The sequence below is a fragment of the Balaenoptera borealis genome, assembly GCF_965194805.1.
Source record: "Balaenoptera borealis genome assembly, chromosome: 2".
NCBI lineage: Eukaryota > Metazoa > Chordata > Mammalia > Artiodactyla > Balaenopteridae > Balaenoptera > Balaenoptera borealis.
In genome coordinates, this window is record NC_138867.1 from 113,219,517 (window position 1) to 113,237,284 (window position 17,768).

The 17,768-nt window shown below is 49.4% G+C and overlaps 1 protein-coding gene across 1 annotated transcript in view; it reads right to left on the bottom strand.

The window, feature by feature from the left end:
* FSTL4 (follistatin like 4) overlaps positions 1–17,768 on the bottom strand; it is a 717,999-nt gene that overhangs the window by 686,481 nt on the left and 13,750 nt on the right. The gene's annotated exons all lie outside the window — the stretch shown is intronic.

Genomic DNA, 17,768 nt, shown 5'->3' on the forward strand with positions numbered 1-17,768 from the left:
TAATCATTAGAGAAATGTGAATCAAAACTACAATGAGATATCATCTCACACCAGTCAGAATGGCCATCATCAAAAAATCTACAAACAATAAATGCTGGAGAGGGGCGGAGAAAAGGGAACCCTCTTGCACTGTTGGTGGAAATGTAAATTGATACAGCCACTCTGGAGAACAGTATGGAGGTTCCTTAAAAAACTAAAAATAGAACTACCATACGACCCAGCAATCCCACTACTGGGCATATACCCTGAGAAAACCATAATTCAAAAAGAGTCATGTACCACAATGTTCACTGCAGCTCTATTTACAATAACCAGGACATGGAAGCAACCTAAGTGTCCATCGACAGATGAATGTATAAAGAAGATGTGGCACATATATACAATGGAATATTACTCAGCCATAAAAAGAAACGAAATTGAGTTATTTGTAGTGGGGTGGATGGACCTAGAGTCTGTCCTACAGAGTGAAGTAAGTCAGAAAGAGAAAAACAAACACCATATGCTAACACATATACATGGAATCTAAAGGGAAAAAAATGGTTATGAAGAACCTATGGGCAGGACAGGAATAAAGAAGCAGATGTAGAGAATGGACTTGAGGACACGGGGTGGGGGGAAGGGGATGCTGGGACGAAGTGAGAGAGTGGCATGGACTAATATATATACTATCAAATGTAAAATAGATAGCTAGTGGGAAGCAGCCGCATAGCACAGGGAGATCAGCTCGGTGCTTTGTGGCCACATAGAGGGGTGGGATAGGGAGGGTGGGAGGGAGGGAGATGCAAGAGGGAAGAGATACGGGAACATATGTATATGTATAACTGATTCACTTTGTTATAAAGCAGAAACTAACACACCATTGTAAAGCAATTATACTCCATAAAAGGTGTTAAAAAAAAAAAATGTGTTCCTATTACAGTGCATTCTGTGTCACACAGATGCTGAACCTCTGACTCCCCTCCCCAAAAAAAACCTACTCTGGGCACTCACTGAACTTGTGGCGCCTCCTTCATCTGTCCCTTTCTCTGCCTTCCCATGGCTGTGTCCAGCCTCTGCCGGGAGGCCAGACTCTCATGAGCCTCCTCATTGGTCCCACCCTCCAAGCCAAGAGGGAGCAGTTCATTGGTTTTGCCAGCCATCTGCTTACACTGTGAGTCTATCTTCCCGGTTCACAGCCAATATCAGTGGATGCACAAGTCCCAGGGATCAGTTAAATTACAGTACATTCCAACAATGGAGGACCTGACAGCCAGGAACACGTGATGCCATGGGAGAATGTTTAAAAAACAGTGTACAAAACTATATTTACTATAAAATCTCAACTCTATTAAACATGATACATATTTATAAATACACACATATCCCTATAACAATGAATTGACATGCACCAATAAGTTAATACTAATCGCCAGGTAATTTAAATTCCTTCCTATTGCTTTGCTGGATTTTCCAACACATTTATATATTGAAGATTTTTACTTCTGAAAATCTTTATTTTAAGAAATGGAGAAGTTTTGAGAGGATTTTTTTAAGGCCTAGAGCAGTGGTTCTCAGATTTTATTATGCATCAGAATCACCTGGACGGCTTGTTAAGCTACAGACTGCTGGGTCCCACCTCAGAGTTTCTGTTTCAAAAGGTCTGGGGTGGAAGGGTTGAGAATTTAAATTTCTAACAAGTCCCAGGTGATACTGCCGCTGGTCCAAGGACCACACTTTGAGAAGCACTGGCCTAGAGGTTCTCAGCAGATGGCATTAAGGAAGAAGGCCACCGAGGCTTTGGTGTGCTGAAGCAGTGAGGGGAAGCCCTCTCTCTATTGTGGGAAGACAATAACGTTCTAGGGATCCCTGAGCCTCTCACCTGCCCAGCGCCCCAAAAGGAAGGAGGAAGGAGGCCCCCTGAGATGTATAGTGAACACGATTGCACTAGCTTGTATCTTCTCCTTTCCCAGAACAGGCCCTTTAAGGCCCATTAACCCCTGGTCTTTGGAACATAGCCCCTTCCTCCCATTGTGCAGAGAGAGAGCCACAGAGATGATGCCAGAGAGACAAGGTCTGAAGGAGGGAGCTGCCAAACTGGTGAGCTTCTGAGACCCCAGGGAAAGCCCACACAGAGACCACCAAATACAGAAACATACATACATGCACAGGACCTCCCGCCCCATCACAGAAGGGTGCTGCACCCTGTGGCCCCCATGTTGCAAGGACACCCTTCTTTCTTTGAGCCCATCCTTTCATTTCTTATTTCATTCATTTATTCAGCACTCGGCTCACCATCCCATCTAGTAGGACAGACAACAAACCAAACACAGTAGTATAGGGTGGTCCATGCTAGGTCTGGGGTGTACATGAGCGTACACCAAGGAGGGGCATCAAAATAAGGTCTGAGGGTGGCAGGAGCGTTAAAATAACTTAGGTTTCATAAAAGCGAGACAGCAAAATTGTTACGAATGTGGGCTCCCAGCTCACACAGAGCTGGATTCAAATCCTCGCTCTAACTTGTACTAGCTTGACCTCTCTGGACTTCAGTTATCCCATCTGTTAAGTGGGTGTGGTAGGCAGCTTCTAAGATGGTCCCCAACAATCTCCGCCTCTCGTATCCACAGCCCTGCGTAAGCCCCTCCACATGTGTGGCTGGATCTAGTCACTGGCTTCTAATGGATAGAATATGGCAGAAGTGATAGGCTGTCACTTCTGAGATTGTGATAAAAGGACTATGGCTTCCATCTTGAGTTCTCTCTCCCTTTCTCCCCTTCCCTCATCGTCTCTCTCATCCCTCACTCTGGGGAAAACCAGCTGCCATGTTCTGAGCAGCCCTATGGATTGGGGACTGGAGCCTCCAGCCAGCAGCCAGGGCACCCTAGGGCTCCCACCCATCACGTCAGTGAGCTGGGAAGCAGACCTGCCTCCAGTCAAGCCTTGAGATGACGACAGCCCCAGCTGACACCTTGACAACAGTCTCGTGAGACATCCTCATGAGAACCACCCGGCTAAGTGTCTCCCAGATTCCTGACCCACAGAAACTGTGAGATAATAAATGTATCTTGTTTTGAGCTGTAAGTTGTTACAGAGCAATAGAAACAATATAGCATGGATAGCGATGGGTTTCTGAACCCCATAGACTGTAGGGTTGATATGAGGACTCACTAGGCTAACGCAGGTAGAGCTCTTAGCACAGAGTGCAGCACATAGTAAGGGCTTACCAGTGTTACTAATTGTAATTATAATAAGGAATATCTGCTTTCCACAGGTGCCCCCAAAGGGGTAGTTCTGCTGGTGCTATTTTAGGCACATAGCAAGCTGCAGGGGGAGAGACTCCAGGACACCTGAGTATTGCTGCTGTAACAAATTACCACAACTCTAGTGGCTTAAAACAACACAAAGTTATCGCCTTACCGTTCGGGAAGTCAAAAGTCCAATATGGATCATAAAAGGCTGAAATCAAGGTGTCGGCAGAGCTGTGTCCCTTCTGGAGGCTCTAGAGGAGAATTGTTCCTTGCCTTTTGCAGCTTCTGGAGGCTGCCCGCATTCCCTGGCTCATGGTGGCATCACTCCAAACCCTGCTTATGTTATCACATCTCCTTCTCTGACTCCCGCCTCTCTCTCAAAAGGACGCTGTGATTTCATTGGGCCCACCTGGATGACCCAGGCTAACCTTCTTAATCACACCTTAACTTAATCACACCTGCAAAGTCCCTTTTGCCATGTAAGGGAACATATTCACAGATTCCAGGGATTAGGGCAAGGACATCCTGGGGGGCCCTGACTTGGCCTACCACGGTGGGGTTGCCCCTTATTCTTTTCTCCAGGCAAAGCATCCCCAGTCCCATCAGCTGTTCCTCCACCAAGGACATCACTCCCCCCTCCTCTCCATGCCCTCCATGTCCCTGTCACCTGATTCTCTAAAAATCAGGTTGAGATGGAAAACCTTGACGCTGTATTCCTACAGGACTGAATTTAATTAAGTGAAGACTTGGGTCCCCACACATTTTGCAACACTTCAGGAAAACAAACAACATTCCCTCCCCTCCCCTGCTAACACTGTCATCAGCATGAAAATTCCTGCTTCCTATACCAGCTGCTGCAAAGTTGCTCACATGAGAAAAGGTGAATTATTCAGTGCAGTGTTTAGCCCACATTTAATATTTGATCAATTAGCATTCTTTGATCTATGTCCTAACAGTGGGATGTCCCTGGCTCTGTGGCTACATGAGCTAGGCTTGCTGTTTCCACAGGGGGAGGGTGTTCAAGGGGAAAAGAGGCTCACACACATGACCTGCATCTGAAACACAAGCAGCCTGAGCCTGTGCTGGGAGAGAAGGGGAGGTCGGGGTGAAGCTCGAAGGGGAGCAAGAGTTCGCAGATTAGCAGAGCCTGTGCTGGGAATCCCCCCACCCTAGCCCACCTGAGTGCCCACGGGGCTCCCGTGTCCCTGATCATCTTGCATCACTGTCACCAACCCCCTTGGTTTTAAGCAGCACTACGCCTGGCCCACAGCACACAACCAGCGTAAGATCAAAGAAACAAATGATCCAAACCTGGGGGATCCAAACCTGGGAGCCTCCACGTCCAGATGCCCATGGACTTGGACTCGGGAGCAGGCCTTGCCCTCCACCACCGGCCATACAGGGACTGTGGAGGGGCTTAAGATGGTGGGTTAAATGCTCTTTGTCCTAAAAAGGGAGTTAATTAATCACCTTCACGTGGATTGCCTCCTGCTTTGCCAATCTGTCACTTGCAGGAACTAGACTCTTGGATTTTTGGTTTCTGAAATGGGAATACGGCAAAAAGAGGAATGGTGTCTCCTAACTCATTAGAAGGAAGCCTGGACATGGCACAGACAGACAGACAGACACGCACACACATATATACATACACATGGATATATACGTATACACACACACATATGTGTACATACACACACATGCATATACATACATACACACACACACTTTAGGAATCTCTCCAGCCGAGGACAGCCCATCTTGGGAGCTGGCAGCAGGCAAAGGGCCAAAAATAGGCTCTCTCACAGGCTCCCCCAGCTTCAGTTCAAGGCTTCTGGATGGGGGGGCGGTGGAGGGGGGTTTAAACTGACCAGCTGTGGCCCAGGACCCAGCCACAATTTAGTCTCCTCTTCCTCCCCTAATTCTGGAACAATACCACAAGCCAGATGTGCTGCTTAACACATGACAAGTGGTACTTGTGGGGCAGAACGAGACTTTAAGTTTCTGCACCTCTCCCACTGTGAAGTGATTCTGTGCACCCATTTACTTGTCCCAAACTGTGAAGGAACCGAGGCTTTTGTTGCTCGGGTGTTATTAAACACCACCATCAGCCACCTCCCTCATCTGTCATTGATTGAGATAAATGACACTATTTTTTTCTTTAAAAAAAAATCTGCGCTTAATGAAGTCTCTTTCGTGCCACAATCTCAGCAGTGAGATAAATGAGAAACAATTTCTTGGTATCCATTATTTTAAATTACAGATATCAACCCTGATGCTGTTTTCAAGGTTTATTGAATTTTCATAGACTATCATCAGCTTCTACATTCTACACGTGTAATAGAAACCTGAACTCAGAGAGGTTTTATGGCTTCCTTCTAAAGCCTCAGTGAGAATGGGCCCCATTCCCCAGCCTCCCCAAGAAACCTTCCAGAAAGTTCCAGGCACTCTCTCGGCCAGACCAAGGGAAGAGAGAAGAGAAATCCAGCAGAAGGAAGGTAAGAGAAGAAGAGGAGAGGAGGGAATAGCCAGAAGGGCTCTGGGTGTGTGTCTATTTCCCTCAGCTGAATGGGAGCCCCCCCTCCCTGGCACAGAAGCCTGTTCTCTTCAGCCTCCCCCCGGCTGAGGGGGCCAAGGCTGGGCCTGCATCACTCTTGATACCCAGCTGTCCAGCTGACTTCTCCTGGGCCCCCACCTCCCCTTTAAGACAATAAATCCCATAGGCAACTGGGGCTTGACTGCAGCCTGAGTAAACCCTTAGCGAGAAGGCGATGTGATGCAATAACCCCCTCACAGAAGTCTCTCCCCACCACCACTCCCAGGCAAGTCCCTCTAGGCTCATGTGACCCTCCTGCTGCTGCCACAGCTAACCAGGCACATCCTAAGCATTCTGCACTCTGACCCCCAGGGGTCACTGGCAGACCAGCAGAAGGTGGCACGTGACCTCCAGGGTCACCAAGGAAGGTGGTCACAGAGCAGTTATCGCTATCCCTGTGAGAGGAACTGAAGCCCAGAGAGGTTAGGCTGACCCACTGGGGCCACACAGCAGGAACGCTGGCAGCTTCCACAAACTGCATCTCAAATCAATGGAAGGGGGTTGAGAAGGTCCAGGCCCACCTGCTGTGGAGCAAGCTCTGGTCTCAACTATCTGAAGACTCCAAGCTGCCGAAAACTGCAGAGGCCTTTGGTGTGAGTGGGTGAGAGAGAGAGTGTGTGTGTGTGTGTGTGTGTCTGTCTGTCTGTCTGTCTGCATGGGCACATGTGTGCAAGTGTGTACGCATGTGTGGGTGTGGTCTCTCATTTAATGGGCATTTATGAGCACCCAGTGTGTGTCAGACCCTGAGGTAAGCTCGGGGGGCTCAGCAATGAAAACGGACAGTGCCATTCCCCACAAAGCTGATAGTCTGCGAGGGGTGAACAAGAGTAAGCAAGTAAATTAGCAAGAAAAGTGTAGGAGAGCTAGCAGGAGATTAGGCACAGTCAAACCTGGTACTTGAGGATGGGCTATTTTTCAAGGCATAGGCAGTGTTTAAAGAGGGCATAGTAACCACTTCTAGGCCAGAAGGGTCAAAGGGAAAGAGAAGTTACTGGAACACTGAGAGAGTGTGCGAATGGAGAGGACCACCTGATGGGGGCTGAGGCCTTCAGCGAAGGGATACAGCCAGCCCGCGGAGACCCATCAGGGAAGGGGCCAGAAGAATAAAAACGCCAAGCTCACTTTCCTCCTACCCTCCCCTCTCCTGCCAGCAGCCCGCTAAATGAACTCAACAGGAAGCCAGAGGTGAGTGGGGGGCACTGATGCGGCCCTTACAGGTCAGCTCCTGGCCCTGAAGGGACAGGGAGGAGAGTATCTGAGGGACAAGTGGACGGGACATGGCTCTTGGCTGTGCAAAGACAAATTGTTACTTGTGCCAAGAAGGAAGCATGGGGTATACGGCACAAAGGTGAGTGGGTGAGAGGGCTGGGAAGGTCTTTCTGGAGAGTGACATTTTTAAGGAGAAAGGATGAGCAGGGGTGAGCTCAGGCCCTCAGAGGCTGGAGGATAGTGTGTGAGGAGATGAGGCTGGGAGGCTGGGTGGCCGGCCGGCCCGCGAAGGCCCAGGACAACATGGTCAGAGTCTGGGCATCATTCTAAAGGGGATCAGAGTCCTCTGACAGATTTTAGTAGAGTGACAGTAAAGGGGTAACACCCCCAAAGATGTGAATGGAATAGGAGACAAATAGCATCAAAATCTGGGAAGCTGGGAAGCAGGTGGCTGAGGACAACCTGGCAGAGCAGATGAGAGAAAAGCAAGACCAAGTCAGCAGTGTGGAAACCCTAGAAACAGTGGATCTGCACTTCTTCCACCCAGAACGGGCCCTGGAATCAGAGGTCCCAGGTACCTCTGAGAGCGGGGGCAAACATGACACTCATTACAGAGGGACTGCCTGCAAAGCTGTGTAAGAAGCCTGTACACCCCCAGTGCCCTCCCTGCCTGGCACACACAGAGAGCTGGGGGCTTGCTTCTCAGGAGAGGTTGGTCCCAAGTCCCTGCTCTCTGGGACCCCAGGCACTGCAGAAAACGAATGAAGTGAAAGTCCACCTACCCAAAGGCAAGAACCCCAGCTCCCTTCCCCTGCCTGGTGCTGGGAACACTGGTAACCCGGCTCCAAAGAAAATTACCACCTCGAGAAAAGAGATTTACAGATATAGATGGACAAGTGGCCACTTTGCGGTGGGTTTAATAGTTTTCCCCCCAAATTTATGGCTACCCAGAACCTCAGAATCTGGTCTTATTTGGAAATAGGGTCCTTGCAGAAGTAATTAAGGTAAGAATCAAGATGAGACCACACTGTGTTAGAAGGGCCCTAAATCCAATGAGAATGTCCTTTAAAAGACAGAAAAGTTCAGAGAAAGACATAAGGACGATGGCCACGTGAAGACAGAGATTGGGGCTGTGCTGCCATAAGCCAGGGGACACCAGGAGTCATCCAGAAGCCGGAAGAGGCGAGGAAGCCTAGAGCCTGTGCGGGGAGTGTGGTCCTGCCAACCGACACCTTGATTTCAGATTTCTGGCCTCCAGAACCGTTCATGGTAATTTGTTGCAGCATCCTTAGGAAACTAAGGCACCCCTCAATTCCATTTACCCTCAGTGAAGCCGACTGCTGGGCCACATACACACACACACACACACACACACACACACACTTCTGTCCTGCTATTTAGTGCCTCACCCTTAAATATGTGCACAGCTCTGCAGGTCTTCTGGGCACGCGGCTTTAATTTCACTTGCCACCTCCTAGAACACCAGGATCCTCTGACCCTTTCCCCAAAGGAGCAGGGCGCAGAGCCCCAGCAGCTCAGAGGCCTTCTCCCACAAGCAGCAGCATACGCCCATTTTCTCTGCCCCCCTCCTTCCCCTCGTAGCCAGCTCAGAGCCCAGCTAATCACAGCAACCCACCCAATGGGTGCGATCCTTCACTGGCACGTGTCCCAGGGCACAGCTCCCCACAAGCATGAGTGCACCCTGGCAGGCACTGTAGAAGAACGTGGACGCCATGTCCTGCGGGTCAGCAGGGCCTGCAGCTGTGGGCTCAGCCCTGGGGATGCACCTACACACCCTCTCTGGGCCCCGGTGAAGGACGAAGGTGGCAGAGACTTGGAGAAACTCACAGCGCCCAGCACCCAGCGTCAGAGTCACAGCTGGAGAGTTCAAGAGACCAGAGGAGCCTCTCCAACTCACTCCCTGTTTACAGATGGAGAAACTGAGGCCCAGAGAGATAAGAGGGTTTGCATACATTTACAACACACTGAGTTCAATCAGTAAGTCAGCAAGTGTTTATTGAGTTCCTACTGTTTTTCAGGTCCAGAACTAGACTATGATGATATAGAAATGAATAGAATAAAATGTGCACCCTCAGATTGCCCAGGGTCAGCCCAAGGAAAAGAATGCCAGGCAGCAGCAAGCACTAAACTGCGCAGACGCCCAGCCCTCCAGAGAACTAGCGTTTTCCACCAAGCATCCGAGCTTTGTGCCAGGACCCCTGCCCGGCCCCATTTCCTGCACAGCACCCCCATCGACTCCTGTCACCCCCAAATTGTCAGAATGCATCCTCTCCTACTTCATCCGTTCACACCCCAAACATCATCTCAGGCCCCAAGAAAGACCCTGGAGCCAGAGAGACAAAAAAAAAAAGGATAGTCTCCACCCTCAAGGGACCCAACCATGGTGAAGGGGAGGGAGGGATGCCAACGGCCAGGTGCATGGGTGACTGGGTGAGCTCTGGGTCCAGAACGACCAGGGCCTTTCTGCACTGGAGAGCCAGGGAAGACTCCCTGACGCAGAGCTTGATGACAGGGAAGGGTTCTGGAGGCAGAGGAAAGGGCTGAGGTCTGGGAGAGCTGGGAAGCCACCTGGTGAGGGGCAACGGGGGTGGGGACCCGGGAGAAAAGTGGGCAGGGTCAGAACAGAAGGTCCTCGAGTGCCCCGTGGGGAGCCTGGACCCTGTCACTCAGGCAAAGATTATTGTTCCCAGTTCTGTTCTCACTGCCCACAGCTGATGACTGTCTGTGACTCTCTCGACTTTACAAACTCCCTTGCTCACCTGGAGCTCCTTACGTGTTCCCTCGCACAGTTAGAAGGTGGCTGTTTTTCTTTGTTCTCTCCCTGAACTGATCATCCTATCCCGGGTACTTTTCTGACCTCAGCTGCAAGAGGAACATCACCTACGCTGGCGTTAAAGAGACTCGGGTGCTCGGCTCTTATCTGTAAGCAAAGAACAGAGCCCTGTGCCCCTTGCAACACCTCACACGGCACACGGCACACAGGCTGGTGTGGGCAGGGGCGTCTTCCGTGGCACAGACTCTGGAGGGTTTGTGGAACCTGAGTGAGGAGACTCACCTGGATGCAGCCCCCTAAGAGAAGGTGGCGGCCCAGTGTGAGGGCTGCCTGGGCCTGGAGGCTGCCAGAGCTGGGGCTCCGCCAGAGAGCACGAGCTCCACCCCCACCTGAGGGGGCGTGATGGGCCCTAGAGCAGCCCCTGGCCCTGCCGGGAGACTGACACAGACCCCCGTGTGCTGCTCCTCCTTCCAAAATAAGGGTCGGGGTCTCTCACCATCTGCTGGACAAGAAGCCAGCTGGCTTCAAGCTTCAGGCTGCAGCCCCGTGTCCCCCAAGCTGTTCTTGAGCCTCCTCAGCTGGCCAGGCGGGGACAGCCCCAGCTTCAGGGGTCTCTGTAGTTCTGCCCTTGGGGTGCCACCCCGTCTGGGCATACCCTGCCCAGATTCCCACGCAGAGAGCAGAGAAGCAAGTGCAGACACCTCACTCTGGCATCCCAGGTCCTCTTGATCTGGGCCCAAAGGCATTGCCCCCCTTGTTGTACACCACACTTCAGACAGCCCAGGCACCCCTAACGTCGCCGTATTTCCCACCTCCAAGCCTTCACCCTTGTCACTGCGTCAGCCTGGGGTGCCTCGCCCCCTCCTGCTTATCAGCCCTCCCCAGACTCGATGTATGTCGCGGCTCAGCTCCAGCCCGCACTCTCGGTCCCTGATAGCCCCATGACCCCCAAACCTTAATTCTCTTCAGTTCACCAAGATCAGAACTTGCTGTGGCCCAGGCTCTGTGCTTGGCCTGGGGACACAAAGACTTATGGAAGAGACTCCCCTCGTGGCCTGTGAACTGCAGAATCCCATGTGATGATTCTGTTTCCTCCACTGGGCTGTGAGCTCCTCCCTGATCAGCACAAGCGGCCACCCTCAGAGAAATGCCCGGCTGCTGACGTGCAGGTGAAACCCGTCCACAGACTCACTACCCACGGCACCACTGCCATCTGCAGAGACATCGCTTCGTGGAAGGGGAACGGCCCTTTGAGAAAGGGAGAGGGGCCTCTAGGAGAGGAACAGCCCCAAGTTCTCTTCCAAGGACGAAAAGAATGGAAAGGGGCCTTGGGCTAGGGTGCCCCTGGGGTCTGGGGTCTCATCAAGCCAGGTTCTCCCGGCCCCGCCCCGCCCCCTGGCCTACACACCCCTAATCTCATGCCTGCTTCCAGCCTTGCTAATGCCCCCCTCACGTCATGCTTACCTTACCTTCACCAGTAACCTCCACCAGCTTCCTCAGTTCAGGCAGATCTCCCCCCTCCATCCTCACGCCAGCATCTCCAAGACCACAGCCCTGCCCTGGGGTCAGCCCTCATGAGCCTGGGCTCCTTCCTGCCCGAGGCCTCGAGAGGTGGCCCAGGCACACGGAGAAGTGCTTGCCCAGTCCCTGGGTGACACCTTGTTTAGCCCTGCCTCTCTGGCTATTTCTCCTGTAGCTCCAACACCTGGGGTAACCCAGGATTGCTGAGGCCCCTAGGTGTGCCAGGTACCGTGCTGGCTGCTGAGGTGACAGCAGGAATCATACACCCTGTCCCTAACCCTGACCCCGTCCTCATGGAGCTGACAGTCTAGCAGGGAAGATGGCCGCGGAGCAGGAAGGGTTCAGAGCCACCCCTCACTCTGCCGGTCCTGGGGAAGGCAGCACCCCCCAGACTGCCAGCTCCCACAGCTTCCCAACAAGCTGCAGCCCTACCCCCAACCCCAGACCCCCTCCCAGCTTTGGACTCTGGCAACTGTGCCTGTGCACCAGGTGCCTGTGTTTTCAAAGAATTTCTTTCCACTTTGCAAAATAATGAAGTCTCTAACATAAAAATAGAGAGCCCATCGGCTGCAATCTGCTATTATATTTTTACTGGGACCCTCCACTGAGTGAGAGTATAATCTGTAAGATAATATAAGCGCTGATAATATTTTCCAGGGAAGCATTTCTCACTGTTACAAACACAAACTGTTATTAGGGGGTATATTTGTTAGCACTGATGAGACACAGATTACCCGGCTTCTGCAACTAGATGGGAACAGGCTGAATTTTTTCCCCTCTAAGCTGCTCAGCCTCTGAAAACAAAATTAGCATAATGTGCCGAGTGTTCTACACAGTTCTGAGTTAGACTTAAAAACTCCTTTGTGAGTCCTCTCCCATTAAGGACTTTAAGTATCTTTATTCTCTTTTAATAGAGCAATTCATCAATGTATTCCTCTAAAAGGTAAGTAATATAGATAAATTAGACAGGGGGACATGTTACAGAAAGAGGAACACTCCAGCAGAATTAATTCGCTAATACCATGCCTGGCACTTAGTAGGTACTTAACAAATGGATATTATGTCAGTCGATTGATTGTAATTCCCTAACATTTATAAAATAAGGCTTTCCAATATCATTTCAAAAAATTTTAAAGTAAGAAATGCTCAATCGTCATTTTCTGTTAATTTTTAAGTTGGGTGGATTCTGAAGCTCTCCTGACAGCTTTCCTTCCAGACACGGATCGCAGACTTTGACAGAGCGCCATCTACTGCCCAAGCCTCGCCACCACCACTCACCAGCTCCCAGACCATCTAGAAGCACCACAAGGAAACCCAGAAAATGGTACATTTCATCCTCAAGCATTCAGCCAGCCTTCACTGAGGCCCTACTATGTGTGTGGCAGTCCCCAGGGAAACAGACAAGCTAGAACATATCCTACTCTGAGGTGTTCCGTCTACAGGAGAAATGACCAGAGAGACAGAGCTAAAGGGGGAGACACCCACCCCAGGAAGGGTCACAGGAGAGAAGCCCCCACCAGCTGCATGCACCCCCCGAAAAAAAGCCCTTTCCACAAGGTCACTCTCCCTCATCCATCCGGATACCTTCACACACACCCAGCACGACCATCAGGTCTCCCGTGGTCCTGACCTCTGCCAGGGCAGTGGAGATGGCTGGTCACTCAGGACCTTGTCACTGGCCATTAAAGCAGCACCGTATGTAGGAAAACTCACAAGGAGCAAACAAAGTCTTCAGCAGGCTCTCAGCTCAGGGCTGCACTCTACATGGCAAACAGGTTGTATTCCCATGTCTGCAGAGATGCAATTAATTATTGATCTTTGTGCAAAATGGGCATTGATAAATCAATACGAAGCTGATGCCGCAGATAAACAGTGCGTGTCATCGGGAGGCACGGCATGTGTAAATGATTCGATACAGATTGGTATCAAGGGAAATTCTGCCTCAATATGGCTTAAAAAGCCAAACACCATTAGGATATGTAGCAGCAGCTTTTGTGCTAACTTATTGCTGCTCTCTCATTCAGTCGACAAGCACAGATGGAGCACTTTTTTGAGCCTCTGGCTGTGTGCTGGGCCTGGAGGACACAGGGTCGATTGAGCCCCCTCCCCGGCCACACCCAGGAGCTCAGGACCTAGGGCAGAGCTCATGGAATATTCTTCCCTGCCTTCTGGGGGACAGGAGACCTCAGCCAGGACGGGCCTCTGCTGAGTAACTCCTTGTGCGCCAGGCCCTGGGATGGGCGCATGGTATACATTCCACTCAACTTCCCGACAGCTACTGAGGCAGGACTTCCTGGCCCAGTTTTACAACTGAGAAAACTGAAGCTTAGAGAGGCTAAGTGGTCACATAGCTACTAAGTGGCAGAGGGGGCATTTGAACCCAGTTCTAAAGCCTAGACTCTTCTCTGACCTGGTTTATGCAACAAGTATCTTGGATTTGAACCCAGGGCTGCCAGTTCTAAAGCCTAGACTCTTCTCTGACCTGGTTTATGCAACAAGTATCTTGGATCTGATCAGAGATCAGGCTGTTTGTGCAACCACAAACCATCCTCCCACCCCAGGCAGCCTACCAGCATTGACCGTGTGAGAATGGGGAGTCCTAGAAGGAGCCTTCCAGACCTTGGAGGCACAGGTCTGAGCCCAGCTCTCTAGCAGGTGGTGGACCAGGAATGTCCCAGACACTGCTGGGTGCCTAGCCAACGGCATTGACCCCATTTCCCTCACTAAGAGAACCCAGTACTGTCCAGGCATCCCTGTCGTGGGAAGGCTGTCCCTAGACCAACCCCACCAGAGGATGTTAATCTGGATTCATTTAAACCAGTTAGAGTCATTTCATTCCTTTTGCCAATGACTGGTTTAGGAGGCAGCACATTACAAAATTCTGGCCAAGGAGATCTTGCTCAGGAGAACAAGTCTGCTGGAGAAACTCCTGGGAATGGTTTCTTAGCTCTTAAATAGAGACACAAGGACCATTTTTCACCTAACAGATTGGCAAGAATCCAAAGGTTGAGAAGATACCTTGTGGGTTGTTGCGAAACCAGCCCTTCATACAGTGTTGATGGGAGAATAAACTGGTACAAACCCCAGGAAGGGCAATTTGCAACATCTGTCAAGGTCACAAATACATACCCCTTTTGCCTCAGCAATTTTACTTCTCGGAATTTATGCTCTAGGAAAACTAACAGATTTTCAGAATTTATTATAATAGCAAATATGGGAAACAAATATCTATCAAAAGATGACTGGTTGAACAAATTAGGTTACATGCATATAATGCAATATAATATAACTATAAAACAAAGTTAAGGATGTGCTTTATGTACCAAAATATTTTGCTCAGTGAAAAAAAAAAGCAGTGTCAAAAAATGCTTAGAGGGACTTCCCTGGTGGCACAGTGGTTAAGAATCCACCTGCCAATGCAGGGGACACGCGTTCGAGCCCTGGTCCGGGAGGATCCCATGTGCCACAGATCAACTAAGCCCATGTGCCACAACTACTGAGCCTGCGCTCTAGAGCCCACAAGCCACAACTATGGAGCCCGAGTGCCACAACTACTGAAGCCCGCCCACGTAGAGCCTGTGCTCCACAACAAAGAGAAGCTACCACAATGAGAAGCCTGCGCACCACAACAAAGAGTAGACCCCGCTCACCGCAACTAGAGAAAGCCCACATGCAGCAACAAAGACCCAATGCAGCCAAAGATAATAAATTAATTTAATTTAATTTTAAAAAATGCTTAGAGCATGGAAAAGTGACAGTGAGAGAGATAAAACTATATGTTCATATTTGCTTGTAATATGCCTTATTACACAAAGAGATTCTGGAAGAATGAAACCGAGCAGGACCCTGTGGGGTTCCTGGGCATGGAAGCCTTTCTGTGTCCCCTGTTTCTTGTCTGTAGGGAACAGACTCCAGCCTCCATGACCTTCCCTGAGTTCCCAAGGGCAGATTCAAACAGTTGCTAATCAGGGAAGGGAGGGGATGCAGAGACAAGGGAGGAGCAGCCAAGAAACAATAGTGCAGCCTTGAGGCAAGGTCCTGGTTCCACCTCAAAGGACACACATAACAATATCTCTGAGCTCTTTACAGAACTAAAACCCCCAACAAATGGAAAATGTCAGCATTCTTCATTCCAGAGAAGACCACCTGAAGCCAGATTAAAGGAACCAGAGAAGCTCATCAAGAGATTACCTGAGACCAGATTAAAGGAGTGTAGGCCCTGCACACAACTTAATCTTATCAGCAACCCCACCCTTGAACCATTGCTATAAAACTCCTCACCAAATCCTCTGGGGTTGGGACACACAGTTTTTGAGGGCAGGGGCTCACTCTGTCCCCCTTTGCCTGGCAAAGCAATAAAGCTATTCTATTCTACTTCACCCAAAATTCTGTCTCCAAGTTTCAATTTGGCACCGGTGAACAGAGGCCAAGTTTTTGGCATCAAGAATAAATAAGAAAATCCTGTTCATGAGAAGAAAGGATAGGAGTAATAGGGAGACTTTTTATTGTATGCCTTTTAAGTATTTTAGATTGCTAACCTGTGGATATAACACCTATTCAAACAATTCACCATGGTCTGAATATTTGTGTCCCCGCCAAAATTCATAGGTTGTAATCCTAACCCCTAAGGTGATAGTATTAGGATGTGGAGCCTTTGGGAGGTGATTAGGTCATGAGGACAGAGCCCTTGTGAATGGGATTAGTGCCCTTAAAAAAGAGGTTCCAGAGAGATCCATAGCCCCTTCAGCCATGTGAGGAAATAGCAAAAAGACAGTCACCTAAATGAACCAGAAAGCCCTCACCAAACATGGAATCTGCCAGACCATGATTCTGGACTTCCTAGCCTCCAGAACTGTGAGAAATAAATGTATGCTGTTTATAAAATACCCAATCTGTGGTATTTTGTTATAGCAGCCTGAACAGACTAAGACACAATTTTACTTTTTTAAAGAGAGTAAAACAATGAAGGGACGCTATCTTTTCTGCTTGTGGACACTTGTATACAAGGACATGAAGGTTGAGTGGAAGGAACCACAGCAGCCACTTTGTGACCATGAAGGGCACTAAAGTGGAGTAGAAAAATGGAAAGAACTTGTGCCCTCAATGACATTGTTGAGCTGCTAAATTAACCAAACCTGGAGCCGTCCTACCCCAGAGCTTATCATTAAATGACATAAGTCTCTTTACTGTTTAAGCCATTTGGGTTGGGTTTTCTGGCATACAACAGCATGCCAGCAAGAAAACAGGGCCCTGATAAAAGTCATGCTCATGAGGACACATAACAAACAGATGATCTGTGCCTCTTCTCATGCTTCTATCATAAAGAAAAAACTCAGGAGTCCAGGGTAAACACAGAGGACTAAACATACACACTTATTTCTGCCACACACCCTGTAAAAAGAACCCCCCCAAAATAGTAGTGAAGGTCTAAAAATGACAGAAACCCACAAGGACAGAGAAAAGAGAAGATGACAGAAGACAAGTTTTATCAACAACAGTTTGGAAGCTGGAAAGCAGATGGGCAAGAGCCAACTCACTTAGCGGATCAGGGAAAGCTGAAGCCTGTTTTGTATGAGCAAACCCATTCAGAACACTGAAAGGCCCAGGAACTGAGGAAGCAACAAATACTACCTCAGAAGGCAGAGGCATAGGTGGGGCTAAAAACTAGGAAAGTCCACATGAGAACTAGGAATCCTACCCCCACTTCCCAGCAAGATGACCACCCTACCCTCACCATGAAAATAGATGGGAGGCCAACTCTTTGGAGAGTTTGCGTCAAAAGAGTTTCTGCCCTCAAGGACAGCAGACACAGCTGAGCATGGGGGTGGGGGCCATATATAAAACAGGGAGAATAAGGGTAATTCTATAAACTGAACAGTGAAAACTCATGTCACCTTCTCCCACTGAGCTTCTGGAAAGTTCTCACCCAGACCTATACCCCTCCTCCAGGCAGATAATGGGAGGATTTCTCTCTGGAGAAACCGACCACCCCTAGAGAAAGGACCTGACATCAGGAATTCCATATGCAAATAACCAAGTCACCCCACCCCAATCACTCTATACTGACGCTTACTGGTCATCGAGCCTCACTCAAGCACAGGGAGCGTCCCTGGGGGTATCTGGTACCTCACTCTCAGATATGTGTGGGAGGCCATAGAGCACCAGAGGTTGGAGAAAAGCCTCTAACTGAAGGATCAGAGCAAACAGGAGATAAAAGAATTCCAAAGGAAATAGAGAGATTGCAAGAAACAAACAAAATAATAATAATAATAATAATGTTTGTACTTTAATACCCTCAGAAAAATTAGAAGATATTGCATTTCATGAAATAAGAACAAGGGAACAATGAAAATGAATATTCAGGAAACAAGAAAAAACATGGAAATGAAAAACATGAGAGCAGAGTTTTTTTAATCAACAGATTATT